At 45.4% G+C, this 13,040-nt stretch overlaps 1 protein-coding gene across 2 annotated transcripts in view; it reads right to left on the bottom strand.

The window, feature by feature from the left end:
• Positions 1 to 13,040, bottom strand: part of znf385a (zinc finger protein 385A) — a 54,918-nt gene that overhangs the window by 32,170 nt on the left and 9,708 nt on the right. Inside the window, exon 1 of one of the 2 annotated variants that reach the window (XM_034591236.1) lies at positions 1,404 to 1,559. The exons of the other annotated variant lie outside the window; for it this stretch is intronic. The gene's annotated coding sequence lies outside the window, so the exon portion shown is untranslated. Of the gene's footprint in view, positions 1 to 1,403; positions 1,560 to 13,040 lie in introns of those variants that run through there. 2 annotated transcript variants of the gene reach the window in all.

Here is a 13,040-nt window from a genome sequence, read left to right as displayed (position 1 = left end):
ATGAAGGTTAATATATGCACACAAGGCAGGTGGATGGTGATAAAGATCTGTTTGGTTTGCTGCAGCCTGGAACTGCTGGTGTTATGCTACGCTCTAATGAGAGGATTACGCGGGGAAAGCTAAAAATTTGTGTGAGTGCCACAAATCAGAGTTGGCTTCTCTGTTTGTGTTAGTGTTGTGTGTAAGGTATGTGTATGTGTGTGTGTGTGTGAGAACCCGTTTGAGTTATAGACCTTATGGTGTGAGGACATTTGAGGAACGTGAGGACTTTTTGACTGGTCCTCACTTTCGGAAAAACACCTTTAAGTTTGGGTGGAATTGGGTTTAGGTTAGCGTGAGGATAAGGGTTGGGATGTAGGCATTTAGTTGCATGGTTAATGTCAGGGATTAGGGAATGCATTATGTCGATGAGGAAGGCAGAAGTACAAGTGTGTGTGTGTGCGTGTGTGTGCGTGTATTTCTTCTTGACAGTGTGCACACTGTGGGGAAGTGTAAAAAAGGTTATGAGAGCTTAGTTACTGTGATATGATACAGTGGTTGCTGCTCAAGACTTCAGCACAGTGCTAAGTATTAGTCAGAACATGTTTCAGTGCTTAATCCAAATATAAGCACCGCAGTGAGACTCATGAACACACACGCACACACGCACACACGCACACTGCAAACATTCCATAGTGTGCCGTGCCAGTAGTAAAATGTGATGCTTTACCTAAATGCCTTACAAATGAACTGTAGCTTTGTTTTTTAATTGTTTTCTGAGCATCGGTGCAGCACAATCAACATGTTTGTGTCTGTACATTTTTCTCCGCGTCACTGGGAGGGTGTTAAACTTTCCCCTCTAATTGTAGGTCTCCCCTCTAACCCAACCTACCAATTTTGAGAACAGCAATTTCCCTAATTTCATTGTACTCTAAAGTATGGGTAAAGTACAGCCTGGTGCAGCACGTGCACGCATGTGGTGTTATGCTCTGTGGCTAGAATTGAAGAAAAAAAAAGCCCAAGTACCAGCATAGTGAAGGTCAAACAAAGTTAGAGCAGCTTCAAAGTCTCACACGCATAGTTTACATTTTTAGGTGAAAGGACAAATGAGTGTGAGTCCCCTCCCTTCACTGAGTCACACAGCAGAGGGCCAATCTGCTGCCATTTGCAATCTGATCAGAGAACTGAATTCCAAACTAGAGCAGCTTTTATTCCAAAATACTAACAAACAACATCAAGCACACATACCAGCTATTAAAAAACACGTAGACATACTTTATATAAGGCAGGGTAAGCCCTCGGTCTCGCCCACAGAGGAGTATCGTGCATAATGACAGAGTGGAATGGGGTGGTAATGACACCCTAGTGAGATAATATGATAGAGGAAGGCCCCCAAAAGCCCCCCCCCCTACAGAAAACCCTACCTTGATCTCTCCTAAGTAGCTGAATCAAGGCGAGGAGGATTTAATTGCCAGTCTGAATCTTTGGTAGACACAGAGGAGCTGCTGGCTGGGGACTCCAAGAAAGATGGAGTAAAGAACGATGGAAGCTCGGGGAGGAGGCATGATGTGAATATAATGCAATGGAATGAGGGTGAAGACAGTGTGTCTCTGATACCGCTGCCTACGATGCCTGTCGGTCCTCAGCGCCACAATGCGAGGAAACATTCACAGTACAGGGCAGACGCATGCGATCGAGCCACAGAAGCAGATGCACACCCCCTTTAAATCCTTCTGTTAAATCCCTGGCTGGCTACTCGTCCAGCAGTGACTGAACTTTTGGAGACTGTTGGCTTTTGTTGCAGCACACAACCACACGAGGCACACTCGCACACTGACAGACACACACACAAGCGCACACATCTAGTGGTCTGATCTCTGCTGTGACCTTACTAATTCGTTCTGTAGATATGCTGTAGCGCTCCAATCGGCTCTGCAAAGCTAAATCCTTTGGCTGCGTAATTTTTCTTTTGATTTTACGTAGGAACTGTATTATCTATCCATCAAAGGGCAATAAAGGTGGGCTGGTAAAATGATCCAGGTGTATTTCTTCCCTGACTGATATCCTGGTTGTCTCTGGTTCCACCTTAAATCAATATCTGATAAAGATAGTGATGACACTTTGGGAGAGAAGCCATACGTCTGGCTTCATGTTGGAACCTGCACCAACACATTCAGGACGGGTTGAATAGATTTAATGAAAATATTATGAATTTGGTCTCCTTACATTCCGATGTGATATTTATCACTGCAGCACCTTTTGTGATGAGAGCAAACGATGTAATTATGTTTAAACTGTAGCGCAGGCACATAATCATTTCGCAGTGCAAGGATCAGCGAGTGTGCAGCCTGTGTGTGTGTGTGTGTGTGTGTGTGTGTGTGTGTGTGTGTGTGTGTGTGTGTGTGTGTGTGTGTGTGTGTGTGGTGACGCAGAGTGTTGGTGCTGTTTTGAGGTCAGTAATGACAGACAAATAGCTGTCAGGGCTAATGGATGAGGACAGCCAGGAATGATGGGAACACAGAGAGAACAGTGCAGCACAGCTCGATGCAGGCCAACTGTACAGACACGGCACGCAGCGCGGCCACAGTGTTCACACAGAGAGAGGGTCACAATGAGCGCATAAAACAAACACACAAATATGAGCAAACACACACCCCTGTGTGGTTACCCTTGTCAGGGCACAGGCTCACATTCATTCCCCTTTCGCACTAATCCTAACCCACATGGTCAGACAGCTAACCCTGTTTTATGTAACTTTAATCCCAGTATAAACGTGGACCTTTTACCAAAAAATGTAACCCTTGAAAATCTAATACTCACTGCCTGTTAAAGATAGAATATGTAACAAATCTTCATTAAAATGTCTACAAATAGACCTATGATATATTTATGTAAATGTTTCCTACAATGTTCAAACCAACCGATTTTAGGCAGGAGTCGTTTTCAGACATGACCTGCGGATGAAGTCCGGAGAATTGGGTCCGGACTTCACCCGTGGTTTGTCTGTCACACATGCACAATGCAGCGAGGTTTTTCATTACAGATGTGTTCACAACAGCAACAAATCCTCCACGTTATTCAAGCCAGAGGTGGTGCAGCCGGGTGCAGCAGGCAGAGGCAGGAATTAATTCGTATTAATTCCACTGCAGAGATCACGTGGTTTGACATCTTCGTCTGTGTCTTCTACGACAACGTTTTTTCACCTTGAGATATTTGGGATTTGTTCTTTTAGTTTTCTTTTCATTCTTGCATCTGTCGTGTGTAGGAAGCATCATCAACGCCCCCCCGCTCTCACTAGTACATTTGCGTTCAAACATGCTCCTTCTCCAGAGAAAGTGCGGAGAATCTCCGGAGTTCAGTGCATATCTGAAGAAGATTATGGGACAAGAAATGGTGGTGAAGACAACAACTCCCATTATCCCACGCTGCTTCGTGATGTCATAAAACTAGATCTTTTGTATTGACTGAGCGACCCCTAGCTGCCGAAGTTACATATTGTACGTTTAAAAACGTAGCTCTGAAAAGTTTCATCGGATGTTTCACAGACGACCAGTGTTGTAGAAAACTAGTATGAAACCTTTCTGTGGACATTAGATACTTGGCTCTGACTCTCTACACACACACATTTTGAATATGTGAATTGAAGCTGACAGTATTCGGTGCCGTCCTCACCTGTCTAGCCTACAGGTGACAGGTTTGGAGCTTCAAAGACAGATCTTTTGGTGCAGTATACTGTTTATTTCCAGATTTGTATATGTTGTGATCAGCTTACTCTTTTGTAAAGTCCAGCAGTTTCAGGGATCACACCTTAATAATATGGGAATAACCTGCTTGACTCACTGAATCATCCAGCAGCAAAAAACACAAAAAGGTTCACAGCAGATTCCAAATTAATCTCTTCCAACAGCCCCGTCCTCTTTTAAATTCCCTGCTGCCTGCTCTCTTTCTTTCTCAGGTTTCTGTCTTTTTATGTATTTTTCTTTTGTAATGAACGCTCCTCCCTTGGCTGACGGCCAGTCAGGTTTGTAAGATGATCAGAGAGTTTGTTCAACGGAGATGTGTCTGAATGTCCCTGCATGGCTGAGGGCGCAGTCTGAGTCAGTGATGGATGTACTGTTGGAATGCTATGGAGGAGGAACACGAGCAGTGTACCTTGTGGTGTCTGCTGAAAGACACTGATCCACTGCAGTGGGGGGAGATTAGACATGCAGCACTGGTAGAAAGGAGAGAGGAGACGCTGTCTGTATATCAGTGCACAGGTGAAGAGGCAGAAAGAGATGGAGAGAGAAAACCAGAAAAAGAGGGAGAGACAGGGGGAAAAAGGACAAGGTGACATTCTGAGCCTAAGAAGGCAGCACACCGTAACATGTATCCTCTCCCCCTCTCCCTCTCTCCCCCTCTCCCCCTCTCCCCCATCTCCACCTGTCCTCCGCCTGTTCAGAACTGCTCCTACTTGTTCCTTGCCGCCCAGCCCCCACACCCAAACCCACATGTCTCTCCCATCTCCTCCCCTTCTTCCCTTGTTCGAGGCAGCGGTCACAGGTGGAACAATAGCCGGGACTTTATTCCCATGCACCTCCCAGAATCCTGCGCCCTCAGGTATGGAATTCTATCACTCAGCCACAAACCGGTGGATCAACCCAAATACATTTCGGAGGAGAGCAACAATGGCGCCAGATTCTCTATGAGATTATACCACAAGCCCGAAGGCTGAAGAGAACAGGAGAAGGCATGATGGGCTGGCAAAGGGTGGATGTGGAGATTAGAAAAAAAAACACTGAGCTGTTTGAAGAACATCAACCATAATATACCCCTGCCCTGTGTTTGCCAGTCCATTTCATTTCTTCCAGTCCCCAGGGAGGGTAGAGGGCAAAATGCTATCAGCCAAATAGAGTGGGGGGAGGATACTGTGGTTGACGACCCCTGCTTTCATTGCAGCCCTGCAGTGTTTTGTCTTTGAATATGGAGTAGCCTAACAAACGGGCATGTCCTCTAACACAGTGCTCTCCGTTCATCCTTGGCCAGTCTAACCACAGCCCAATCTCTTTAAGTGCTGGGGGGTGAGGGGGGGTCTCCTCTGTAATGTCACTTGGCAGTGGTGTGACCACAAATGACACTTTTGTTAAAATCAGCATCCATCATCTCCCCCCTATAAAGAACTGCAGGCAGCTCAGGAGGTTTGCTAATATCAGGATGAGCCGCCAAGGATTTTATGGCAGTTAATACAAGAACTTATTTTTAAAAGAATGCTGGAGACTTTTTGAGTCAAACACACACTAAAGTCCCCCATGGATGCAGATTCCCCCGGCAAAGCTCATTATATGACAGAGGGAAACCTCCTTGAAACAGACCTGAGCTCATTTGTCAAAACATATGAGCAACGCAATCCCTCTGTTGTCTCGTACACTGAAGTTAAATTGAGAACAAGCTTTACGTGTTTTCGCACCTCCTCCCGCACCTTCTGCTCAGCTGAGGCATATTCAGCATATTTCTTTCCACGGTAGTCAGGTGATGCATTATTCAGCGAGTACCGGCTTGATCTCGGTTGTGATAAATCTCTCGTCTGTGGGCATGTGGACATAAACCCCCGCACCAACTCACAAACAAACTTCCGCTCTCCGGTGTTGATTCACGGCGAATAAAGAGGAACTGAGCGTCCATGAATCACACCTCCACGGAGAGACCTCAAACAAAGCGTACGGTGGATGAAAGGAGCTCGGGCTTTTGAATGGCTCTCCAAAGCGGCACGGTAATGAGAGTAATGAGGATATCAGATGCTGAATGTGGTGCAATATGCTTGTTAAATGTGACAGCTGAATTACATCAGACGTTCATCCCTGTGAATCAAAACCCCGCTGAAGCCAATATGATGTCCTGTGGCTAAACATTTCCTCGGCTCACACTGACATTTAAGAAGGCCCCCCCCCCACGCCATCGTCGTAGACATGTTCAGACTCATTGCGTAACTTACAACAGGGGCAGCATGGACCTCCGCAAATCCGTTCAGACCCTTTTTTCCCCCTCTCAATTCCTCCTACTTCAGTAACATGAAATACTAGATCACTGTGGTGCTATTGCAAATAAGTACTAAACTTCATATTCAACATTTTGGGAAATGCATTAATTTGCTTTCTGGCTGTTAGATGTCAAGAATGATACCATTTTTCAATATCTCTGTTAAGCAAAAGATTCACTGAGTTAAGCAAACGGAAGAAAATCCCCCCTGACTTGCTCACTACAGCTGCTCGCAGACATGGAGAGAAGAAACGGACATATTCCTGAAATTTTCCAGAGGGAACACATGTCTGAGTCAGTTGCTCCAGACATTATCCGTTACTTTTACTGCCAGCCCCAAGTAAAATGTCTGGAAAGTTACCAAGTGAGCCCAGGTGAGAATATAGCAGGAAAAATGTTAATTGACACGTGCTATACACCAAGAAGACGCCAACGAAAATGTGAACAGAAGGACGAGATTCAAAAGCCTGTGTGTTAATGTGCTGTAAACAAAAACATGAGATTTCTGCAATGGAATTTAAAGGTCATGTCCTGCGTCCATCATGTCCACCCAGACATTTCTAACCCAGACAGTCTCCTGCTGATCTTTTTATATGTGGAAGCTAAACTGGAAATGTTTGGATCAAATTTTCTGGAATCCATTTGCCTGGTCCAAGGCACTGGACAAACATGTCCTAATATTATTTTAAAGTTAAGTAAGGTTTAGATTAGGGTTATTCAAGTCGTGGTTATGTTTAAGGTCAGAGCAAGTCCCAAGGATGTAATGTAATGTAATGTAATGTGTGTGTGTGTGTGTGTGTGTGTGTGTGTGTGTGTGTGTGTGTGTGTGTGTGTGTGTGTGTGTGTGTGTGTGTGTGTGTGTGTGTGTGTGTGTGTGTGTGTGTGTGTGTGTGTGTGAGAGAGAGAGAGACAGAGAGAGAGACAGAGAGAGAGAGAGAAGGTTGAGGGACAGAACAGAGGGAGAACGATTAACAAAAACCTGAGACAGAGTGCTGACTTGACATAATCTATTTTTGTTTTGTCAAATGATTGAAGGAGTCTGCACCCTCACACACTCAACCTGTTCCTCCACCTCCTCCTGCGCCTCCCTCACACTCACCAACCCACTCACCCCCCCCATGCCACATTCTGGCATTTTTTCTGAAGATCAGAGGGAGGACGGGAGGACGGGTGGAAGAGAGGGATGATGGTCCAGTGGTGTTTTCTGAGAGAGCAGAGTCAGGGAGCGAGTTCAACGCCACGGTTTAGGTGCTGCTCGCCTCTGCGGCCAGGGCCTCATTGTTATTATTATTTATTTTTTAATGAGCAGCGCTGCCCTCCCCTCTGCCATACAAAGGCCTGATTGAATCTGGCGTTCCATTAGCATGTTAAAGAGGCCCGGCTTCATCTGTGAGCCGCTGACTGACAGTGGATATCATCTCTGTAATTGCTCTGTATACTGGAGCCAGAGCCAACTAGAGAGAGAGGGGACGCACACACACACACACACACACACACACGCACACTCACACACAGAAAGAGAGAGAAGGACTGTGAAGGAAGGGGGGAGTTGAAGAAGGATGAGAAGGGAGGGATTAGAATTTTAAAGAGGGGGGGATGCAGAAGAGAGGGGGAGACTTGATGAGAGGAGCTGGAGGATCGAGCTTCATCTCAATTTGGTACGGTTGGGACCCCATGCAGAGAGCTGGGAATAGTCTGTTTGAATATGGGTTTTTTTAAAGTTACACTCACAGCCCGTGACACTTATCAAAGCAGAGACAGTGGCGGTGTTTCATAACAGAAGCCCTGCATGTACGAGGCTGTTACACAAGGAAATCCTGCCGCACAGATTCTACATCTTTTATCGCGAAACTCTCAGAAAACCACATACGAGACGGTGTCGTGTGACATTGTTGAGCAGACACGGTCAAGCACCGACGGGACATGACCCCTGTACCTGACACCTGTATGTGACACATTCTCCTCTCTGTCAGCTCTGCACCACATCTCACCCTGTGTCCTCTGCTCCTCGCCCTGCCGCTGTATACAGATTGTTTTGGCTTGTTCCCTCTCTCTCTCTCTCTCTCTCTCTCTCTCTCTCTCTCTCTCTCTCTCTCTCTCTCTCTCTCTCTGTCTCTCTCTCTCTCTTTCTCCCTCTGTTTTTGTTCTCACTCTATTCTCCCCAACTCTTTCGCATCTACTTCCTCATCCCCTGCATCACTGAGCACCACTCCTCCTCCTCCTCCTCTCCTTCCATCGCCCTTGCTCTTCCCTCTCTCTGTTCCCTTTGCCTCTCCCTCTCTCTCTCTCTTTCTCTCTCTCTCTCTCTCTCTTTCCTTCTTTCTGAGTGCCCCTCTCTTTCTCTGCAGTAAATGGTAATTGAACAAACAGTGTGGCGGAGGAGAGCTGCAGAAAAGATGGTTATCCTAACTCCACATGCCATGCATCCGAAATTAGCCCCCTCCCTCTCTCTTCCTCTCCGTCTCTCTCTCTCTCTCTCTCTCTCTCTTGCACCCCCACCGCTCTCTCCCCTCCTCTGCTCGGCTGTGACAGTGACAGTGTGACATGTGTACAGTCCCACAGCATCATCACCCTCATGTATTAATATTGGAGGACAGCGCAGTGTTAGCGCGGTGAGTGTGTGCGGAGGTGTGTGCAGATGTGCAGCGCCAGCACATGTCCAATCCTGGTGAGACCTGGTGACAACAAAGGATGACAAGCTCACAGAAGTGCTCTTATCCCAAATCTGCACAACGTTGCACACAGGAACTCTCAAGAGCGTCAACAACCCACACGTAATCCTAACTCATTGTGTTACATTTGCTACTGTTTGTCCCATCGTTATATAATGTGATCGGTGCTGCGTGAACTTTCTAGATATGTCTGCCTGTATGAAGGTGTTTTCACTTTTTGACAACAAAAAAAACAACACATATTGGGGCTTTCATATCACAAACGACAATCCACAAAGCACATTATGCTACAAGGTCTAATTTAAAAAGACTGGATAGATGTACTAATGACATTATTAATGTAATAGGTTAACGTGTTCAGGTTTAACTGTGAAACAAAGCATCCATCAACTACAGGAGGCTATAGTCGCTGAGCTTTATTGGTCTATGAATTTTCTTTTTTAAACAAAAACAGTAAGTGTTCCTGGCCTGAGTTATTTCCGGCTATTTCTAAACTAATCTGCTGGAGTAGCTCTCTTGTATGAATGTGTGGATTTATGTTATTTTGGGTCGTCTCACACTCATAAAGCTCTGACAAACTAACAATTAACTTCCTTCCTTTGCTCCTTTCCAGTGGAAAATGCTGCAGTGGGGCGGAGCGCAGAATACAAGCTTTGTAAAAGTAAACGTGGATTTCTAAGTGTAATTTAGTTTTAAAGACATACAGTGGCCAAGTGCTAAATCTGCTTCACCCGCAGTAAATCTAAGGAAGCGTATAGTGCTAGTCACCAACAAGAGAAATGCTCTGAAAATTATCTTATTCAATGAAAGAAGAAGAGCATTTATTAAGTCAGACATTTACTGTACATTTTTTCAAAAAACAGCAACTGTTTAACCTCACAAAGAATATTTGGGACCCCATATGGGAATGAGCGTTTTTAACTTTTAGTATTATCCATCAATTTCATCCACATGTATGTTTTATACAGCTCGTTTTTCCTTTTACTATATGTTGTATTTTTCAATATTTCAATATTTCACCTTTAATTTTGCCACAAAAACTGGTGGAATGTCTAGAAAATGGTTTGTAATTAAACAACAATTTTCTTGTGCATCTAGCAATGTCTCTATCAGGGGAAATTTGGGGTTTAGTATCTTGCCAATGCACTTCACCTCACGAAATGGGGGAAACTGTCTTAAAAACAGGAAAGTGCAAAATCATCTTCATAAACAATAATGACCTTACTCTTCATAATGACCATAATGTTTTCACATCAGGTGTAAAAGCCACATGGCAACACATTATTTCATGGTCACTTCTGTCACTTCAGATTATGCACTTTTTTAAAAACAGGTCTATTAAAATTCACTCAAATATCTTCAGGATAACCCCCCCCCCCCCATCCCACGACCACACATCTGCCCTGTCCCCTTTCCCCCACCTTCATGTGTGCCTCCATTTAACATCAAAAAATTAAAAAGCACAAACTGAGGGGCTCTTGACTCAGACGCAGAGCACCTGAACACAATGTACCCTGCAAATGCACACACACACACACACATTCATGAACACATGCACACACACACACATCACAGTCCCCCTCCCTACCCTCCAGGCGCTGCTTGCTCCACTAACACACCATGAAATCTCCAACACTCACAATACATTTACATGACATTACTGCTGAAGTGCTATAAAATTGGTGCCTGAATAGCTACTGCTGAGATGCATTGTTTGTGTGTGTGTGTGTGTGTGAGTGTGCGTGTGTGGGTGTGTACATGTGAGAGCAAAGCACAACAGGAGTTTCAGCAGCCATTTACATTATGCTGATTGTCAAAAACACAATTTTACAAATGGTCTGTAAAATGGAGAATATCAGCGTTTGTGGGAAAATGAACTCCACATGTGCGTATGGGTCTATTGTCTGCCGGTAATGATCTCCTGTGGTCTCCTGTGAGCTGCTATGGGATTAGAATGGTAATCATGGAGCATGTTGACACACACTGTTAGTCAGATTGATGTGTTTGTTTGAGTGCTGTACAGACACACAGCTTTACACACCGGCTGTCTGCATTAGCCACTTTCTAACTAATCGGCGCGTTAATGGCTTTCCCCAACAATGTTGTGCATACGCAATGTTTTATTCAAATGCTCGCCGGGTCCATCTGCAAAGTGTTGAAATCTATCACTGTTACTTTCCCTTACGCAAATGCTCTGTCCAAATCAATGTAGCAGTGTCTGAAGAGGTAGTTTATCACCAGCAATTATCCTCCAAGTAATACCCTCCCTTGTCTGTCTTGGACCAAGCAAATGGGACAAGTCAGAATTTCAGATCCAATGAATATTGATGCAATCCCTCAGGCCAATGCTGACATATGTATATATGTGTGTGTGTGTGTGTGTGTGTGTGTGTGTGTGTGCATGTTTGTGAATGTGTCAAAACTGGATCAGCTGCGACACTGGTTTATATCTGCAACAATACAAACAGCCACAGGAAAAAACGCAGACTGCAGTGTTCGCTTCCATCTCACCCCTCCCTGTTTGCCCAGTTGCTTCTATTCTGAAACACTTGACATGTGTAAATCAAAGGCTGCAACTGTTATTGTTGGAGCTATTTTAGATTTGACCACAGCTATGGCAAGGATGTCTTAATGTCTCGGATATAATTTATATTCCCGGCCTTACTTGTGGAGGGAGCTCTTATTCTGGGTACGCTAGCACTCAAAGCCAAATCAGCATAAGCATCGTGGCAGCAACTTAAAGTGTCTCCCCTCAGCAGCGAGGATGAAGTCTGCATATGCAGTTTGCAGGCTTTTACAAGTCTGTGTGCATGCGTGCTTTTAGCCACTGTCACTGTGGTGTCACTGTGGTGTCAGTGGCCTCACGCCACCGACAAACAGCTCACCCACACAGTCTGGTGCGCTGCTAAAAGGACAGACAGATGTGACGCTACAGTGCCGATGACAACAAACCGTTATGTTGCCTTTCCCGTTCCTGACTGCGTGTTGCACGTCCCACGCGCCCCCCCCCCCCCCCCCCCCCCCCCTTTTACTCTCATCCCTCTTTTCCTCTCTCCTGCTATCAGAGTCTCAGACTGCGGCAGCACGGGGCAGTGAGACGGAAAATACAGTGATTGTTTCTGACGAAAATAGAGGGGGCTCAGTGAGATGGAGATGCTAAAAGAGAGACAGAGAAAGAGAGAGAGGGAGTCAAAGGATGCCAGAGCAAGGGGGAGAAGCTACGGAGGAACGGCAGGGAGGGAGAGACGGAGCATTTGAGGAGACCATTTTGAGGTCACTGTGTGGCAATGCAGACCCAAGGGAGGAACATCTCCACCGAGAAGCCCTTAAATTGTGTGCATTTGACGGAGGGAGTAAAAGAAAGAAAAAGGAGGGAGAGAGAAAGACGGAGAGAGGGAGAGAGAGTGGTGGACTGTACCATAAAGAGTCTTACCTTGTTCTGCACCATGCACACACAGCACCCCAGCTGTCATCCAGCTTTGCTCTCTTTCTCCATCAGAGCCGGTGGGGACATGCATCATTCATGAGCGGGGACTTATTTGGCTGCGTCATCTACTCACACAACTGTCAATAACTTTTTCTGCCTCTGGTCTCACCGTTACTTCAGGCAGCAGGGTGCACTGGATGCACACAGCCATCATTGAAAAAATAGCAAACAGCATCTTTCTCCAAGACAAACAGCGAACCGCAGGATATGGTTTAATGGCCAACGATGGGACTTTCACTGATAAATATTTTACACCAAAAGTTGCAGTTATACACAGGTTTTCTAAACACGGATTCACCCGCTTAAAGTGATTGGCTCCTTTCCCACTGCCTCTCGCCCGGTTGGTCATGTTTGACGTCACAAATGCGGCAATAATTGAGGAGCGCTCTCGCCTCGCTGTCTTGCCAAATTTGCGTGTTCACCTGGGTGTCACGTTTTCATCACTGCTGATCTGAGCTGGAGTCGATAAAAACCTGAGTCTACTGCAGAGTCATTTAACCTGGGAGTAAATGCCAATTGTATCCATTCCAATTGCAGATAAAAGCCAGAAATGAGTCAGTATTAGTTGTTTTTTTGATTTGCTTTACTCCATTAGATCCTGCAGCACATGAAATGATAGATATAAAGATGTTTCAAGTCCAACCTTGTTCGAATGATATAAAAAAATGGGAATCACTAAAGAAGATTAAATGAATGTGTTTCTTTTTTTTAAAACAGCCTTTAGGAAAAGAAGAGTTAAATATTCATTATGGCAGTTGCACGAGAAAGAGAATCACATGCAGACGTGCAGAGAACTGCCGTGTCCTGCCCCTGTGTCCAGCCTGTCCTCTTCCCTGAGTGCCTGTGTCGCAGGCTGCTGTGAGGCTGCCTGCTGTGAAGGTCACCCT

Source organism: Hippoglossus hippoglossus, chromosome 7, assembly GCF_009819705.1.
Source record: "Hippoglossus hippoglossus isolate fHipHip1 chromosome 7, fHipHip1.pri, whole genome shotgun sequence".
NCBI classification, from domain to species: Eukaryota; Metazoa; Chordata; class Actinopteri; order Pleuronectiformes; family Pleuronectidae; genus Hippoglossus; species Hippoglossus hippoglossus.
Note: the sequence above shows the minus strand (reverse complement) of the source record. Positions and strands in the feature narration are given on the sequence as shown.